The following is a 16,167-nucleotide window of genomic DNA, read 5'->3' as shown; positions in this document are numbered from 1 at the left end:
ATCCAACTGGGCACTACGGGTTAAAATCAAGCACGCGGTTTGTCGATTCCCTTATCTTCAAACTTAGAAAATCTTGTCATATAGATATAATCGAGATATTTTGCATGAAAATTTGATTCAAATTTTGCAACTTGGAGTACTAAAGTCAATGAATGATTCCAGAATTGTTACTATGCATGATGTATACTCCCTCCTCTGCATGATATATCTATAAATACAGCATTTGAACGGGGCAGTGAGCATAAAGCAAGGAGTTTAATGATGGGGAAGCATAGTTTACCCAACCTGATTGTTCTGCTTCTAAACTTGGGAGCTTTGCTCACTTGTCTTGCATGTCCCGAATGTCCCCTTCCAACCCCGCCGCCAAATTGTCCTCCAAATCTTCCACCAAAACACCTCCCATTGTGAAGCCTCCATTTCACCCCAAACCACCGAAACATCCCCCCACGCCGCCTCCCTATGTACCGAAACCTCCCATCGTCGTCAATCCTCCAACGCCACCAAAGCCTCCCGTCTACCCGAGTCCTCCATTTGTGAAGCCACCAGCTCCAAAGGCTCCCGTATACCCGAGTCCTCCAATTGTGAAGCCACCATCGCCGCCAACTCTGCCTCCGAAGCCTCCCATATACCTAGTCCTCCCGTAGTGAAGCCACCTCCGGAGGACCCCATGTCCGCCGCCACCACCATCACCCGTGTTATATCCACCACCTCCGGCGAAGCAAACATGCCCCATTGACACTCTCAAGTTAGGTGCGTGTGTTGACGTGTTAGGTGGCCTAGTGCACATCGGTATAGGCAGCAGCGCAAAGGACACATGTTGCCCGTTGCTTCAAGGGCTGTTGGACTTGGATGCCGCGATCTGTCTTTGCACCACAATCAAGGCCAAGCTTTTGAACATTAATATTATAATACCAATTGGGCTTCAGGTACTCATCGATTGTGGCAAGACTCCACCTCCAGGATTCCATGTCCAACATAAGCATGAAGTAGCATTTTTGGACGAAATAAAATCATCTTCATCTCATGACAAGATATGAAACTGTAGAAAATTTGGAGTTTCGCCGTGAAGATTGTCGAGACATGAAAAGATGTGAGAGTTTGTTTTGTTGATTTTCAACTTGATTTGATCACCTGCACCACTTAATTGTAATGTTGGGGACATTTTTCTAGAATGTTTATTTCGAAGATGCAATAAAATTTCTATAAATGAAAATTTGATAAAGTCTCATGTTTAAGATTAAATTGGGTGAACTATTAGAATGGTTCCTTTATTTTAATTTATCTTATTTTTATCATTGATTTTTTATAAATAATTTATCACTTGCATTATCGATTTGCCTTTTTTTTTTTTGCTTACTTGTCATTACTTACCGACATGGCACGTTGAAAAAAAGGTTAATTTTAAATTTAACATCTGAAGTTTCAAAAATTAACTTATCTGCACTCTTCATAAAAATCTAAAATGTATTTTTTAGAAAAAAAATCATTTTCTCTAAACCCTAACCTTAACCTTCATCCTCTTTGTAGTTGTCATTGTCATCATTGTCTTCAATCGTGCTTTATCAACAAGTGAAATGGGTACACAAGAAACCCCATGCGATCATCGATGTGTGGTGTTACACCATCCTATTTGTGCACCATTCCCGTCTTCGCACCATTGGTACTTCATCCCTCTCTCCAACATAGCCATGTTACATCTGTAGCACCTCGGACCGTATCCGACCCGGATACAACTCTGAGGTGTCACATTGACTTCCAACTCTTTGACTCTCTAAAAATTGACTAAAATTTGACTTTTATTGACAAATGAAAACATTTTTATAAACATATCAGAACATCTACAATTTAAACATTTAGTACATGCCAACAACATTTCAAAGAACAAAACATATACAAATTTACATTTCACTGATCTGATATCTTTCACAGGCATATGTTGTCCTTCCCTTGCTTATTCGACTTACTCCTCGAAGCTCTTTGCACCTACGTGTGAAACAATCACAAGCTAAGTCTATAACTTAGTGAGACATAATGAGTATATCAAAGCATTAACAATTATATTTTTTCAAATAACATCAAGTACAAAAACACTATACTCTTCATAATTTATAACATATATTACTAAACATTTATTACTTTATATCTATTTAACACTTGATTTTTACATTTCCTTAAAAACATTTCATATGGAATCAATAAACACTTCATTAACATTAATATTGTTACTTATTTTTTCAAGTTATATCACGTTTGTTTTATTTGCCCAACGTATATGGCTGAGAACTCAAGGTATGTGAATACATTGAGATTGTGCACTAATGTAGTCACCACTGCTCACATAATTTGCACTGAAGTGCCACATATTTGTCCCGAAGGACCACATAGGTTTGTCCCGAAGGACCACATAGGTTTGTCCCGAAGGACCACATAGAACCCTCGACTCTTGGCATGTCAACTATACCCCTAATTTTCATAAATATACTTTGGACTTATTCCATATAATTAGACCACATTTATTATTCAATAGGTCTTTTATTCTCATAGATCACATTCGAGTATAATATTTACATAACTAACTCTTTTGGCACATATTCACATAACATTTATTCACATAAAACAGCTCACGTAGAACATTTACTCATAGCATATATCATAGAACTATTCAAATTATCATTTATTCATATAAAACATATACTCATAGTATTTCATGTAGAATTATTCAAATTATCATATACAAATAGTTTGGGTAATTCGTACCAAAATTATAACAAATCAAATAATAAATCAAGTCATATAAATGTTATATAACATAATACAAATCATTATTCAAAAACATTCGAGGTTGCTTATCGTAAGCCACCCTCTAAATATATATAAAAAGTAAGTTGCACTCACCTTTTACCTCACTTAAGTCCTAAGCAACTACTTTCTCACTTTGTTCAACATTTACTTTCGATCGAATCTACACATTACATAATCAATATAAATATTTGACCTCAAAAACATTTAACCACATAATCTTTACTTAAGCGAATTGAAACACCTAATAAAAATATTTCGGCTGAATATCGATACTCTACCCACAGTACCGATACTTTTCTTCTATGGTACCGATGCCCACTTCAGTACCGATACCATTTTGACATTCTGTAATTTCATCTTTACTTATAGTATCAATACCTTACTATTGGTATCGAAACCCTTACCAGTATCGATACTACTACCATTTAGTATCGATATTGTTCATCTGATTCTTATAATTTCATCCTAGTTAACCTTAAGTATCGATACTGTTCTTCTAGTACCGTACTTTTACCCAGAATCACCTATTTCACTTCGAAAATTACCAACTTTCACTTAAATCTCTTACACTTAACTCTATTTATGCCTTTAAACTCATTTACATTTATTCCCACTAACTTATCTCCGTTAAACCCTTTTAACACCTTAGTTTCTCCATAAAACTCTTGAAACTAAAAATCATATCAATTTTTCAAACATGTTTTTAATCCTTCCTAACACTTCAAATCCCTTAATTAAACCCTTGACAATCAAATATTCTTTAAAAATCCAAATACAATCAATTTCAATCAATTCTCATAAAAACTCATTTTACTAAATCACCATTAAATCCTTAATATCTTGGTTTCAGCTCATCTTAAACTTTATTAAGCTTCTATATCACATAGAACCAAAACCAAATCAAAAATGAAAGAATTAACCACTTCTATTAACTTACCTTAGTCATGGAAGTATACGGTGGAAGAGAGGAAGAGAAAGCCAAGCTTCTAGACTTTTCTTTTTCTTTTCCTTTATTCCCCACATGTTATATATATCCCTTTAAAATGAATATTAAATTTTTTTCCTGCTAAAAGACCATAATACCCTTCCATCTTTCCATCTTTAATATAATCTTGGATAACAATTTCCCAAAACAGTCCTTGAACTTTTCAATATATCAAAATTAAACCACCAAATTTTCAATCCTTATTTCATCACACTGACCCAAAGTTGGGGGTGTTACAATCTCCCCCTTAAGAAAATTCATCCTCGAATTTTCACTGTACAATAGATAAGAAAACTATATTCTATACTCTTCGCATTCCCATGTCGCCTCTTTCACTTTGTGATCTCTCCAGAGAACTTTAACTAACATAATCATTTTGTTCCTTAGTTATTTGACTTCAAATGCTAAAATTGGCACTATTTCTTCCTCATAGGTCAGGTATAGAACTTTAACTCTTCCGACGCTATGATGTAATAAGGACCTGATTTATATATTTTGATTATTGAATCATGAAAACACTAATGTTCTTAACAATCCTCACTTTTTCTTCAATTTCTTATTAGATCTGACCCACTATGATTCAGTCTTTCAATTTAAATCAATTTCATGATGTCCTACACTTTCTTCTATGAAAACTTCATATGAAGTTAACTTGATAACTTCTTAAACTTGCATACATGACACTCATTTAAAATCAACTCAATTTGAATTCTTTTTCATGGAATACAACCATTCCACATACTTTAAGTCTTTAATTTTTCCTTTTTACTTATTATATTTGACCAACAAAATTTATCTTTCTTTTAAGATAACACATACTCAACACTTCTCAAAGTAGAAATTATCTTATAACTTTGTCATACCAGATATCATATTAACCTGCCATGTTGCAATTAATAAACACTTCATCAATCTCTAGAGAATTAATCCATTTCCTTTCTTTTCACCCTTCGATTCAACATATATTTTGACTTTGGAAATCCATATAGATATATAATCATTCATCATGCAAATAAGGGTGTTATCTCCGTAAAATAACTACAGTATTACTAAATCGAGATCGGAATTTAGATAATTCTTTCTTAATTCTATAATTATTTTGTAGCATAAATCAAACCTTTATTCTTATACAAACACACTCTGAACAATTAAAAAAACACATTCTATAATTCACGTTTTCTTTCCAGATTCTAATCATACTGTCCATGGAGCTTATGTCAATATTCGTTTTAGCATCTCAAAATTTCTGAGCACTTAACAGTCCAATTAAGTAATATGACTATCCTCAACAACTTGGTCAGAGAAAATATAATCATTAACTATATCCTTATCTTTCTTTATAATTTCATTCGACTATGACTTAAGTTTCCTTAATATACATATCCTTATCCTCTTAACTGAGTTTACATAGTTAAGGAATACCACCTCAGAAAAATCCCAATTATCTTTGGTCAACTTAGCATACCATTTTTTTTCCTGATCCTTTAAACTTGATCACACATACCTTAACATAAATTTTAAAATCTGAATAACCTGAGCGGATCAACCATCTATCTGCATATGGAATTTGTACCAAAATTAGATCGAATTCCAAAGGCCTTACTCAAATAATTCCAAAACCTTGAAGTAACAGCTGAAAAGTCTAGATGAACCTGACTCAAAAATAGTCCAGGTTCATTGCATCATTATTCAGCTGTTATAACTCCTGAAATTATATCATGTAACCCCTGGAATTAAATCAAATAACTCCTGTAACTCCTGATATTAACAGCTTGTCTCCTCTGTACAAAGCTAGAAATCAGTCCAGATACATCTTAACGTTTTTTATTTAATTTAGGAAAAAGCTGTTTAATTTCTGATAACTCCCATAAACCAGCTGTTATCATTTGAAATTAAACAGTCCTCAGCAGCCTATAAATATCAGTTAAATCTTTCATATTTTCCATTTGTTTCTTTCAAAGAGAAATTCCTCAAGAATTTTCTCTAAAAAAATAGTATCCGCGCGGACGTGTCGAAGACACGTATTACCACGACCACGACCACGAGTCGAGCTGAGCCGTGCTGAGACGAGCCGAGACGGACGGACGGCGGCAACGGTGCGCGAGAGTGCCCCTTGTTCTCTATCACTCAACAAGGAAGTGGGAAAGTCAGCCTTAAATACCATTCCCATAGTGTTTCCAATACTATGTGGGATTGAGCATTACCAACATTCCCCACTAATGCGAAAGAAATCTTCTGAAACTCGAAAATAAACTTTCCAGAAGAGCAATAGCAAGATTAGTTGCTTAAGCACTAGTGAACGTATCTGGAACTAGTACATAGTGATGATGAGCAATCCTTCTCTTAGATAAGTGAAACTAGTCTGGAACTTTCTAAGATCAGGGTAAACTCATAACACAACTAACCCTTCATCCACTTGAGTCCTCGATGTGTAAGATATATATATATACAAAGTATATATTTGGCCATCTTACCTCAGGATTCTAGTAAGTGTGCTAGAAAAATGGCCCAACATTTTTCATAGAAGGTGAATAACCCTTCTCACTTACATAGGTTATTTCATCAAGTTTATCTCAACATAAACCACCCTTTAAAAAGGGATATGAAATAATTAAGAGCTTTTATAATAGTTCAACCTCACAAAGGGTATGGTGACTTTCTTTAAGTTCATTATAAATGAACCACCCAAACTCTAGGCTAAGAAATCATTAAGAATAAATATTCAACCTCATTTATTGGTAAATTCAATAAGTCCTTCTCACTAGAACCATCCAAATACTTGGATTTGAATTTATTAAGAGTTTAACAAACTCAACCTTTCTGTCGGTAAGTTCATCATTTCCTACCCACTCACTCTGGGTTATGAACTTATTAAGAATATATATTCAGCCAAAATCTATAAATTCATCAAGTCTTTCTCACTAAGACCACCCAAAGCCTGGGCTATGAATTTATTAAGAATAATTAAGCTCATCATGGGCATGCACATTATTCATCATAGGGATAGGCAGTAGGAATGTGCACTATGAGTCTTTCCATGGTTTCGTTTGACCACATGGAACTTAGATAACTAAGTTGGGTATCCACCATGAATTCCTCAATCAATGGGCTTTAGACCCATCCCCCTCAACGAATCTAGGACCAGCTTCCGACTTAACCCTTTGGTAAGTAGATCTGCTAGGTTTCTTTCTGACTTCACATACTCTAAAGAGAGCACTCCATTCTTTATTAAGTGTCTCACTGACTCATGTCTTATATGAATGTGTCTTTTCTTACATTGTAAGCTTGGTTCTTAGCCACACATATCGCAGCTTTGAGAATCACAATAAAAACTGGAGGAGTCAGTCTTCCCACAACGGAATATCTGCTAACAAACTTCTGAGCCACTCGCTTCTTGCCCATCTAGGTCAAGAGCTATAAACTCTGAATCCATAGTAGAACGAGCAATACAAGTCTGCTTTGATGATTTTCACGAGATTGCTGCTCCACCCAAAGTAAAAACATACCCGCTCGTACAGCTTACCTCATCATTATCAGAAACCCAGTTGGCATCACAATATCCTTCCAGTACCGCAGGAAAGCCAACAAACTCAAGTTTCCAATCTAAGTACCTTAAGATACTTCAGTAAGCGTTTAAGAGCAATCCAGTGCTCATCACTCAGATTATGAGTATATCTACTTAGTCTACTCACAGCATAAGAAATATCAGGCCGAGTATAGTTCATTAAGAACATTAAGCTTTCGATTAACTTAGCATATTCAGTTTGGGAAACACTACTTCCTTTATTCTTAACTAGATGTATGCTAGAGTCATAAGGAGTTCGAACAAGGACGACATCAAAACTGTCAAATTTCTTTAGCACTTTCTCTATATAATGTGCTTTACATAAGAAAATCCCTTCTCAGTTTTGGTAACTTTGACTCCTAAGATTACATCTACTTCTCCTAAATCTGTCATCTCAAACTTAGTGGACAAGAAATTTTAACTTTGTTAATAGACTCAATGTTAGAACTGAAAATCAACATGTCATCAACATAAGACTTATGATAACACATTCAGTGTCAAACATCTTCGAATACACACAAGCATCCGAACCATTCACAACAAAACCAAAACTAAGAATAGTTTTATGAAATTTCTCATACCACTGTTTAGGAGCCTGCTTAAGTCTATAGAGTGACTTTTGAGTCTACAGACTGTCTTCCATACCAGGTGCTTCAAAACCTAGTGGCTGCTCCATGTAAATCTCCTCATCTAGATCTCCATTCAAGAAAGTAATCTTAACATCCATTTGATGTACATGTAACTTATGAATAGAGGCTAGTACAAATAATGCACGAATCGTTGAGATTTTTGTAACGGGAGAATATGTATCAAAGTAGTCTAAACCAAACCTTTAAGTGAACCCTTTGACGACTAACCTTGCCTTGTACCGTTGAATCAAACCATCTGGCCTTAGTTTCTTCCGGAAGACCCATTTGTTGGAGATTGGTTTGAATCCCTTAGGCAAGTCAACTAATTCCCAAGTATGATTAGACATTATCGATTCTAGTTCATCACTAACAGCGCTTTTCCAAAAACTAGCATCGATAGATCTTATAGCTTCTTCAAAAGTTTAGGATCCTCATCTAACATAAAATTTGAGCTATAGGAATGAAATGGAGTCTAAATAATTTATCTCAGAAATAAAGGAAGTAATAAAGTCTGGTCCAAAAGAGTTTCAACTCTTTGCCTTTTACTTCTTCTAGGCTTGAAATCAATTTGTTCAGAAGACCTAGCAGGATTACTAGAAGAAGTGGATGGAATATATTCTATTTGTGTTTCAATATTCATTCTCGGTTCCTTTAAAGGAAAATTATTTTCAAAGAAAACAGCATCTCTTGACTCACAAATAGAATAATCTTGTAAAAGCATGAATCTGTATGCAGTATTATTCGTAGCATACCCTATAAACACTGCATCAACAGTTTTAGGTCCGATGGTGGACTTCTTAAAGTCTGGCAAACCCACTTTGGCCAGACACCCCCACACTTTCAGGTATTGTAAATTAGGAGCGTATCCTTTCCACAATTCATATGGGGTAGAATCTAATTTCTAAGGAGGAACTCGGTTCAAGATATGAGTTGTCGATAGAATGGTTTCCCCCCACATGTTATCAGATAACCCTGAACTTATTAATAAAGAATTCATCATCTCTTTTGAAGTTCTATTTTCCTTCGGCTATACCATTCTGTTGAGGAAAATAGGGGGCTGAAGTTTCATGATTATGCCATTCTTTTCAAATATCTTTAAGAAATTAGATCCATATCCACCACCTCTATCAGATCTAACCCGTTTGATTCTCCTATCTAACTGATTTTCTACTTCTGCCTTATAATAAGAAAGAAGTTTTCAGCTTCATCTTTAGTTCTTAGGAGATAAACTTTTGTATATCTTGAATAATCATCTACAAAAGTTATGCAATAGTGTTTTTCTCCTTTACTTTAAGTGTTTCTAAAATCTGCTAGATCAGTATGAATGAGTTCTAACAGTTCAGTCTTTTTATTAGAAGCAGTCTTAAAGTGAGGTCTAGTATGCTTAGCTTCTACACAAATCTCACATTTGTTAAAGCTATTTGTATCTAGTTTAGGCAGAACATTCATATTCATTAATTTCTTTAAGCATGAATATTCACATGTCCTAATCTAGCTGCCACATATCAATGGATTTAACAATATAAGCAGAAGTGGTAGCTTTATTTTCATTAAATTGAGTTTCTATGACAAATAACTATTGCTTAAAAACCCTTTCCCGCATAATCACCATTTCGGGAAAGTACAAGTTATCTGCCTCAAAACTAACTTAATGCCTGCCTTATTCAAAGCCCACCACTTATCAAATTTCTACGCAAGGCATGTACATACAGAACATTATTTAAAGCCAGAGTTTACCAGAAGTCAGCTTGAGTAAAACCTTGCCTTTGCCTAGCACTTCAAACTGCTAGAGTTCCCCAGTACACGTTCACCAGTGTTCCCATCCTCGAACTCGGTGAAAAACTCCTTCCTTGCGTAGAAATGCTTCGAAACGCCAGTGTCAACCATTCTGAACTGTTCCCCACCAGATTAACTTCTGACCACCGCAGCAATGATCTCATCATCTTTTTCTACATCGTGCATCTGTGCTTGTTTTCATTCTGGCGGTCTAAGCGGTGTTGGCATTGGTAAGCTTTGTGGCCGGGTAAACCGCAGACATAACACTTGAACGTCTTTCCTTCTGGTTTGGCCTTTCCTGACTTCTTGAAGTTGGTAGCCTTCTATGGTTTCGTCTACTTGTCTTGATTCCCACGTTTCATGATCTCTTAAATTTAGACTCAACCAAGTTAGCTTTAAAGATAAATTACTTATAGAAATAGTAAGCTTATCTTTTAAACGGTTGGCTTCTTCAATCTTCATATGGCCCACAAGTTCTTCAAGCGAAATGTCTCTCTTCTTATGCTTAAGAGAGTTGCGATAGTCGGACCAGACATGGGCAGCTTCTCATGAGTACATTGGCTGCAACACCTCACACATTTGCATCCCTTCAGCGATGATGTCAGCGACTAAGTTCTCATAGTCATGGACTTGATCCATTATTGGTTATCTCTGTCATCTGAAATTTGAGTCATTCGCCAACACATACTTCTTGATGCCCGCATCGTCTGCACCATACTTTTTGTCGAGAGTGTCCCATATTGCCTTGCACTCCTTTCTCTAAGGAACATATCAAATAGTTTATTTTACATGTGGCTGAGCAGATGTCCTCGCACTTTCTTGTTGTCTTTCTCGTATTTCTCATAGATAGCGAGAACGGCGGCGACAGTTGCTAAGGCATCATCATTGAGGACTACATCTGCATCATTACCAGCAGCTGGGTTGGCGGCATGGTAGGTGTGGCTTGAGCAGCACGTAGTCAAGATCAAGCTGCTCGAAGAATATTAGTTCTTGGGACCACCTTCTATAATTCTTTCCATCAAGTGCATCGAGCTTGGAAAGATCGGGGATTAGTTTGCTCAAAGGTTTGTCATGATTGTATATATGGAATTCGTTTCTAAATTGTTGGATATATGAACTGCAAAACTACACCGTTAGCACTGACGGAAATAAACAGTAATTAAAAGGAGCAAATTCGTAAATCGTGCCACTGCCTTAGAAACAAATTCGCCCGATGTTGTAATCTCTGCAGTAGGCGGACCGTACCCCGAGGTTAACACGGTCGCTCCGAATTCCGTACACCCGAAACCGGAGTGGACTGTGGTATTGCTCTTCTGATCGGAAAGCACTCACAGAGAACTCACAGAGAGAACTGTGAAAACACTTTTATAAGTAAATTGTGAATGTTTGAGAGTGAGTTGAGAAGTTGAATATAGCTCTCTATTTATAGGCTAGAAATAGGGTTAATATCGTCCATAAAATTTTAGGATTAAATCTCTTCTTTTGTAACAGCTGAAACGTCTAGATGAACCTGACTCAAAAATCCAGGTTTATTGCATCATTATTCAGCTGTTAACTCCTGAAATTATATCATGTAACCCCTGGAATTAAATCAAATAACTCCTGTAACTCCTGATATTAACAGCTTATCTCCTCTGTACAAAGCTGGAAATCAGTCCAGATACATCTTAACGTTTTTATTTAATTTAGGAAAAAGTTTTTAATTTATTAACTCTCATAAACCAGCTGTTATCATTTGAAATTAAACAGTCCTCAGCAGCCTATAAATATCTTGAAATCTTTCATATTTTTCCATTTGTTTCTTTCAAAGAGAAATTCCTCAAGAATTTTCTCTAAAAAGATAGTATCAGCGCGGACGTATCGAAGATACGTATTACCACGACCACGAGCCGAGCCGAGCCGAGCCGAGCCATGTCGTACCGTGCCGAGCCGAGCCGAGACGGACGGACAGCGGCGGCAGTGCGCGAGAGTCCCCCTTATTCTCTATCACTCAACAGGAAGTGAGAATGCCAAGCCTTAAATATCATTCCCAATAGTTTCCAATACTATGTGGGATTGAGCTTACCAACATTTTGTTAGTAGTAGTATACTCTCTTCTGTATATTAGATGCTAGTATAATAGCATATCCCTTTTGGCACATGGGAATTGAGCTTATGTTCTATGAGTTTGGTTCTTATCTGTTTGGCATGAGTTGATGTAGAGTACTTATCTTGGCATTGAATAATTAAGTTGGTATAGAAATTCAATAAATAAAGAGATACGAGATGTAAATCTATTGTATGAATATCACTGTTGAAGAAAAGGTTGATTGCAATAATTGGATGATAATAAGCAATACCATGATTTGGCACCAAAGTTGCTACTATCCACGATGCCTAACCCCTGAATTCCCAAGCATTTCCATGGAAAAACTTTCACAACATCTAAGCATTGTCAATGCTTTCCGGATCTGTTCAAAACGATTTTTGGGTTTTTTATTTTATTTTATGGAGGTTCAATGAGGTTATATTTTTGGGTTTTTATTTTTTGGAGGTTAGGGTTTTCAAAGGTAGTAGTAGTAAAGAAGAAGGAGAAGGAGAAGATGAGGGGTGGGTTAACGGTGTTCCTGCCACATCAGTGAAATCTAACGGAGGTAACGGCAGGGACAAAAATGAAAACGAACTAAAAGTTCATGACTGTATTGCAGTTTTAAAAGTTGGTGACCAAAATAAGCTCACTAAAGTTTGATGACTATTTAAATACTTTACCCTAAAAATAATGAAAATTGTTAGGGTTAAGTTAATGAAGAAATTTGGAGAGAAAAAGGGATTCTAATGGAATTTTTTGTTGAAACGGGTGAAAAAAATAAAATTTTACAAATCCAAAAGTAAAATTAAAAATTAATTTTGAGAAAATAACCTCAGTGACCAAAAATCTCATATATACATTTTAACCAACTTTTTTCCGGATTTGCCAAAATGACCAACAAAATCGCAATGCGATCGCTAATTCGCAACGCGATCTCCATTATCGCAAATTCGCGTTGCATTTTCGCAATGCGATAGTTGAAATCGCGTTGCGATGGTCTACAGTATCGTTGCGATTTTCCCAATTCGCATGCGAATAAGTAAATCGCAACGCGAATTGGGAAATCGCAATGCGAATAAGTAAATCGCAACGCGAATTTGGAAAATCGCAATGCGATACTGACTATCGCAATGCGATAATAAAAAATCGCAACGAGATACTTACTTTCGCAACGCGATACTGACTTTCGCAACGCGATAATACATAATCGCAATGCATTTTCAAGCGCCATTAGATCCTGGCCAAGTATTTTATTTTTAAATTCCAAACATGAATATTAATATATTGGAACACTGAACTGTCCACAGTATATCCCGTATCGCAACTCATAACCTAAAACCTAAAATCACAACTCAGTCCCATCTCCATCTCTCACTCTCTCACCCATCTCCGACGAAATCCGTCCCCATCTCCGGCGAATCCGTCTATCTAAATCTCTCAGAGCCACCCTCACAATCAGAAATGGAAAATCAACCAAATCAACCAACGAGGGTTAGTTTTTTTAATTATTTTCTTTTTGAAATTTTTGCATTATATTAGGTTTTTCATATTGAAATTGATGATAAGTTTACTGGTAATTTCAATAATAGATTAACCATTTCACTTAGATTGCTTATTAATCACCAAGAATCGCAACGCGAATGCAAATCGCAACGCGATTTTAGTTTCGCGTTGCGATTCTCTCGTTGCGATAGTCATTTTCGTGTTGTGATTTTCATTTTCAGAAACTATTCTTCTTCTACAAATTGAAACTTGAATGAATTGCATTACTTCAACCAAAAACAAAGACAAATACGAAATTCACAGTGTTGCTATTAAGTTTGAAGAATAACTACTACTATTTATGTTATTATTGTTTTTGGTATATCTTCACAGTGTAGTTTTTGGTATCTAATTTAGTATGTTTATTGTTTTTGTAGAACTTTTATTCGGCTCAATTGACCTTAAATAAAGTCAGCCTGGCCAAAACAATTGCGTCGAAGCTTTCACCTGCACAAAGAAAAATGTTTGAGGATACATGCTTCGGGCCATGGCTGAAAGTACAACATCCCGTGGAGATGCGATGTTGACACACCTGTTTCTTCAAACCATGACTAGAGATCTACCAGAGACTATACAACGTGATGAAGAGATATGGTTTGATTTTCCACCGGCGTATACGTGTTTTGGGCGGGAGGAGTTTTGCTTAATCACCGGTCTACGCTTCGGACACGATGATGTAGGTCGGTACACTAGACACTTACCCGCCCATCATGGCTATCCCGGGTTTTTCCTGAGCTGGAGAGGTCGAGTCTACACGTAGAAGACCTGACAAGATTTTGAATAATAAAGATGGTTTTACTCGGATGGATGACGTCGACGTTGTCCGAGTGCCTTCTAATTCTTTGCATGCCGGCTTTTTAGGCAAGAGGCCAACATATTCCAAATGATCTAATCAAATTGGTAGAAGACCTAAATGCGTGGAACCTGTTTCCGTGGGGCTCGTATTTATGGAAAGCTACATGGAATAAGTTATCGTCTGCCTGGATGATCGAAAAGTTTGTATGGCGATGGTTCCAAATACACTTTGACAGGCTTTATTTGGGCCTTTAAGGTAAAAATTTTTATATAATGTTTCCAAATTATAAGTAATTATTTAACAATTACTAATGTTTGTTATTATATGTTTGTAGATTTGGATATTTGAGGCCTTCCCGCCATGAAGACATATGCAATAAAAACTTCAAATAATATTCCCAGGGCTATTCCTGGAAGAGGAAACGAACCTTGCAATGGGAAGATTTACTACGTATACGACAATAAATAATGTAAGTTAACATAAATACTACCATATGTTTATAACAAGTTATTACTAGTACATTTAACTTTGTTTGAGCTTTTATATTGTTAGGGCCAACACTCCTCTACAGGCTGACCCCACGGAAGCTGAGCTTACCACTGATTGGTGGCAAGCTAGTAAGCGTTTTTTGATGGAACGGTTGATGAGCAGCCTCCACTTCGGGAGCCATCACCTCGCCAGAGCTATCACCTCACCCAGAGCCATCACATCGACCCGGCTATACACCTCCACAACGACAGCCATCACCTATTCTGTCACATCATCGAGCCTCTTCTCTACCATCACCGCAAGATAGGCGACCGCAAAGATGCCACGACGTTTATCTCCCTGTTCTCCACCTTTACCTCAACGGGATGAGTTAGGGGAGTTACGTGATGAGGTCAATGCCTTGCGTGAGGAGGTCGGTACTTTACGCAAAGACGATGGTGCATGGCGTGTTGAGTGTCTACATTACGCGGTGAGGTAGCCGCTCTACGTGAGTGGTAGCATCGTTGCAGAATGAGTTCATACTCTACAACGAGTAAGTTTAAGATTTTCATACTCGTAATTCATTCGGTTGCTGCCAATCTGTTTTTGTTAGTATTTGGTTTTGGTTTTTTGTCTTTGGTTGAAGTAATGCAATCCATTCAAGTTTCAATTTGCAGAAGAATAGTTTACTTTCGCAACACGAAAATGACTATCGCAACGCGGAAAGGCTATCGCAATGCGAAATGAAATCGCAACGACAAAATCGCAACGCGAATGAAATCGCAACGACAAAACGCAACGCGAAATGAAATCGCAATGCGATTTGTTTTCGCGTTGCGATTTTGTCGTTGCGATTTCATTTCGCGTTGCGATTTTGTCGTTGCGATTTTCATTTCGCATTGCGATAGCCATTTCCGCGTTGCGATAGTCATTTCGCGTTGCGATTTAAGTTTCGTGTTGCGAAAGTAAACTATTCTTCTTCTGGAATGTTTATATATGTTGTCCTTTAAATGTTTATATAAGTGCTTACTTCTGAATTATCTGAGCATTTTGTGAACTATGATAGAATAATGATTTGGGTGAATACAATGAGTTTGAAACATATTTGTCTTTGTTTAATATCATGTCTGTTTATTACTGATTTATTTATATTTTTTTTAGCGCCCGAAAAGGTGGATGCTTTACGTCGGGTTTTCCTTGCACGACGGAGTTCACGCATCAGACGGCGTGGACGTGCTATTACGTCTCCGTTCACCCCAATGTGCGAACTCCGCAAGAAGAAGCCTGACTCACCGGTCATCCCTCAGAGTCCCCTCCAATCGTTCAAGAGGCCCCTATTCTCCCTCAAGATTCCCCCCCCCGTTCAAGAGGCCACTGTCATCGTTGAAGAGGTCCCTCCCACCATTCCAGAGCCCGTTCACATGGGTAATATATCGAAGTATTGAGAAACCCCCACCGGTTCCGGACATGATGATGAGAGTTGGTTCTCGTATGATTACTGGCTAGTACCCTTCCGGTATCTGAAGTGGAGAGGAG

At 36.9% G+C, this 16,167-nt stretch overlaps 1 pseudogene; it reads left to right on the top strand.

Annotated features, from left to right (window-relative positions):
• Positions 1-215: 215 nt before the first annotated feature.
• On the top strand, positions 216-1,052 carry LOC120196601 (annotated as a pseudogene).
• Positions 1,053-16,167: the final 15,115 nt, after the last annotated feature.

The sequence above is a fragment of the Hibiscus syriacus genome, unplaced genomic scaffold (assembly GCF_006381635.1).
Source record: "Hibiscus syriacus cultivar Baekdansim isolate YM2019G1 unplaced genomic scaffold, ASM638163v2 tig00117034_pilon, whole genome shotgun sequence".
NCBI classification, from domain to species: domain Eukaryota; kingdom Viridiplantae; phylum Streptophyta; class Magnoliopsida; order Malvales; family Malvaceae; genus Hibiscus; species Hibiscus syriacus.
This window is presented reverse-complemented; position numbering and strand designations above follow the sequence as displayed.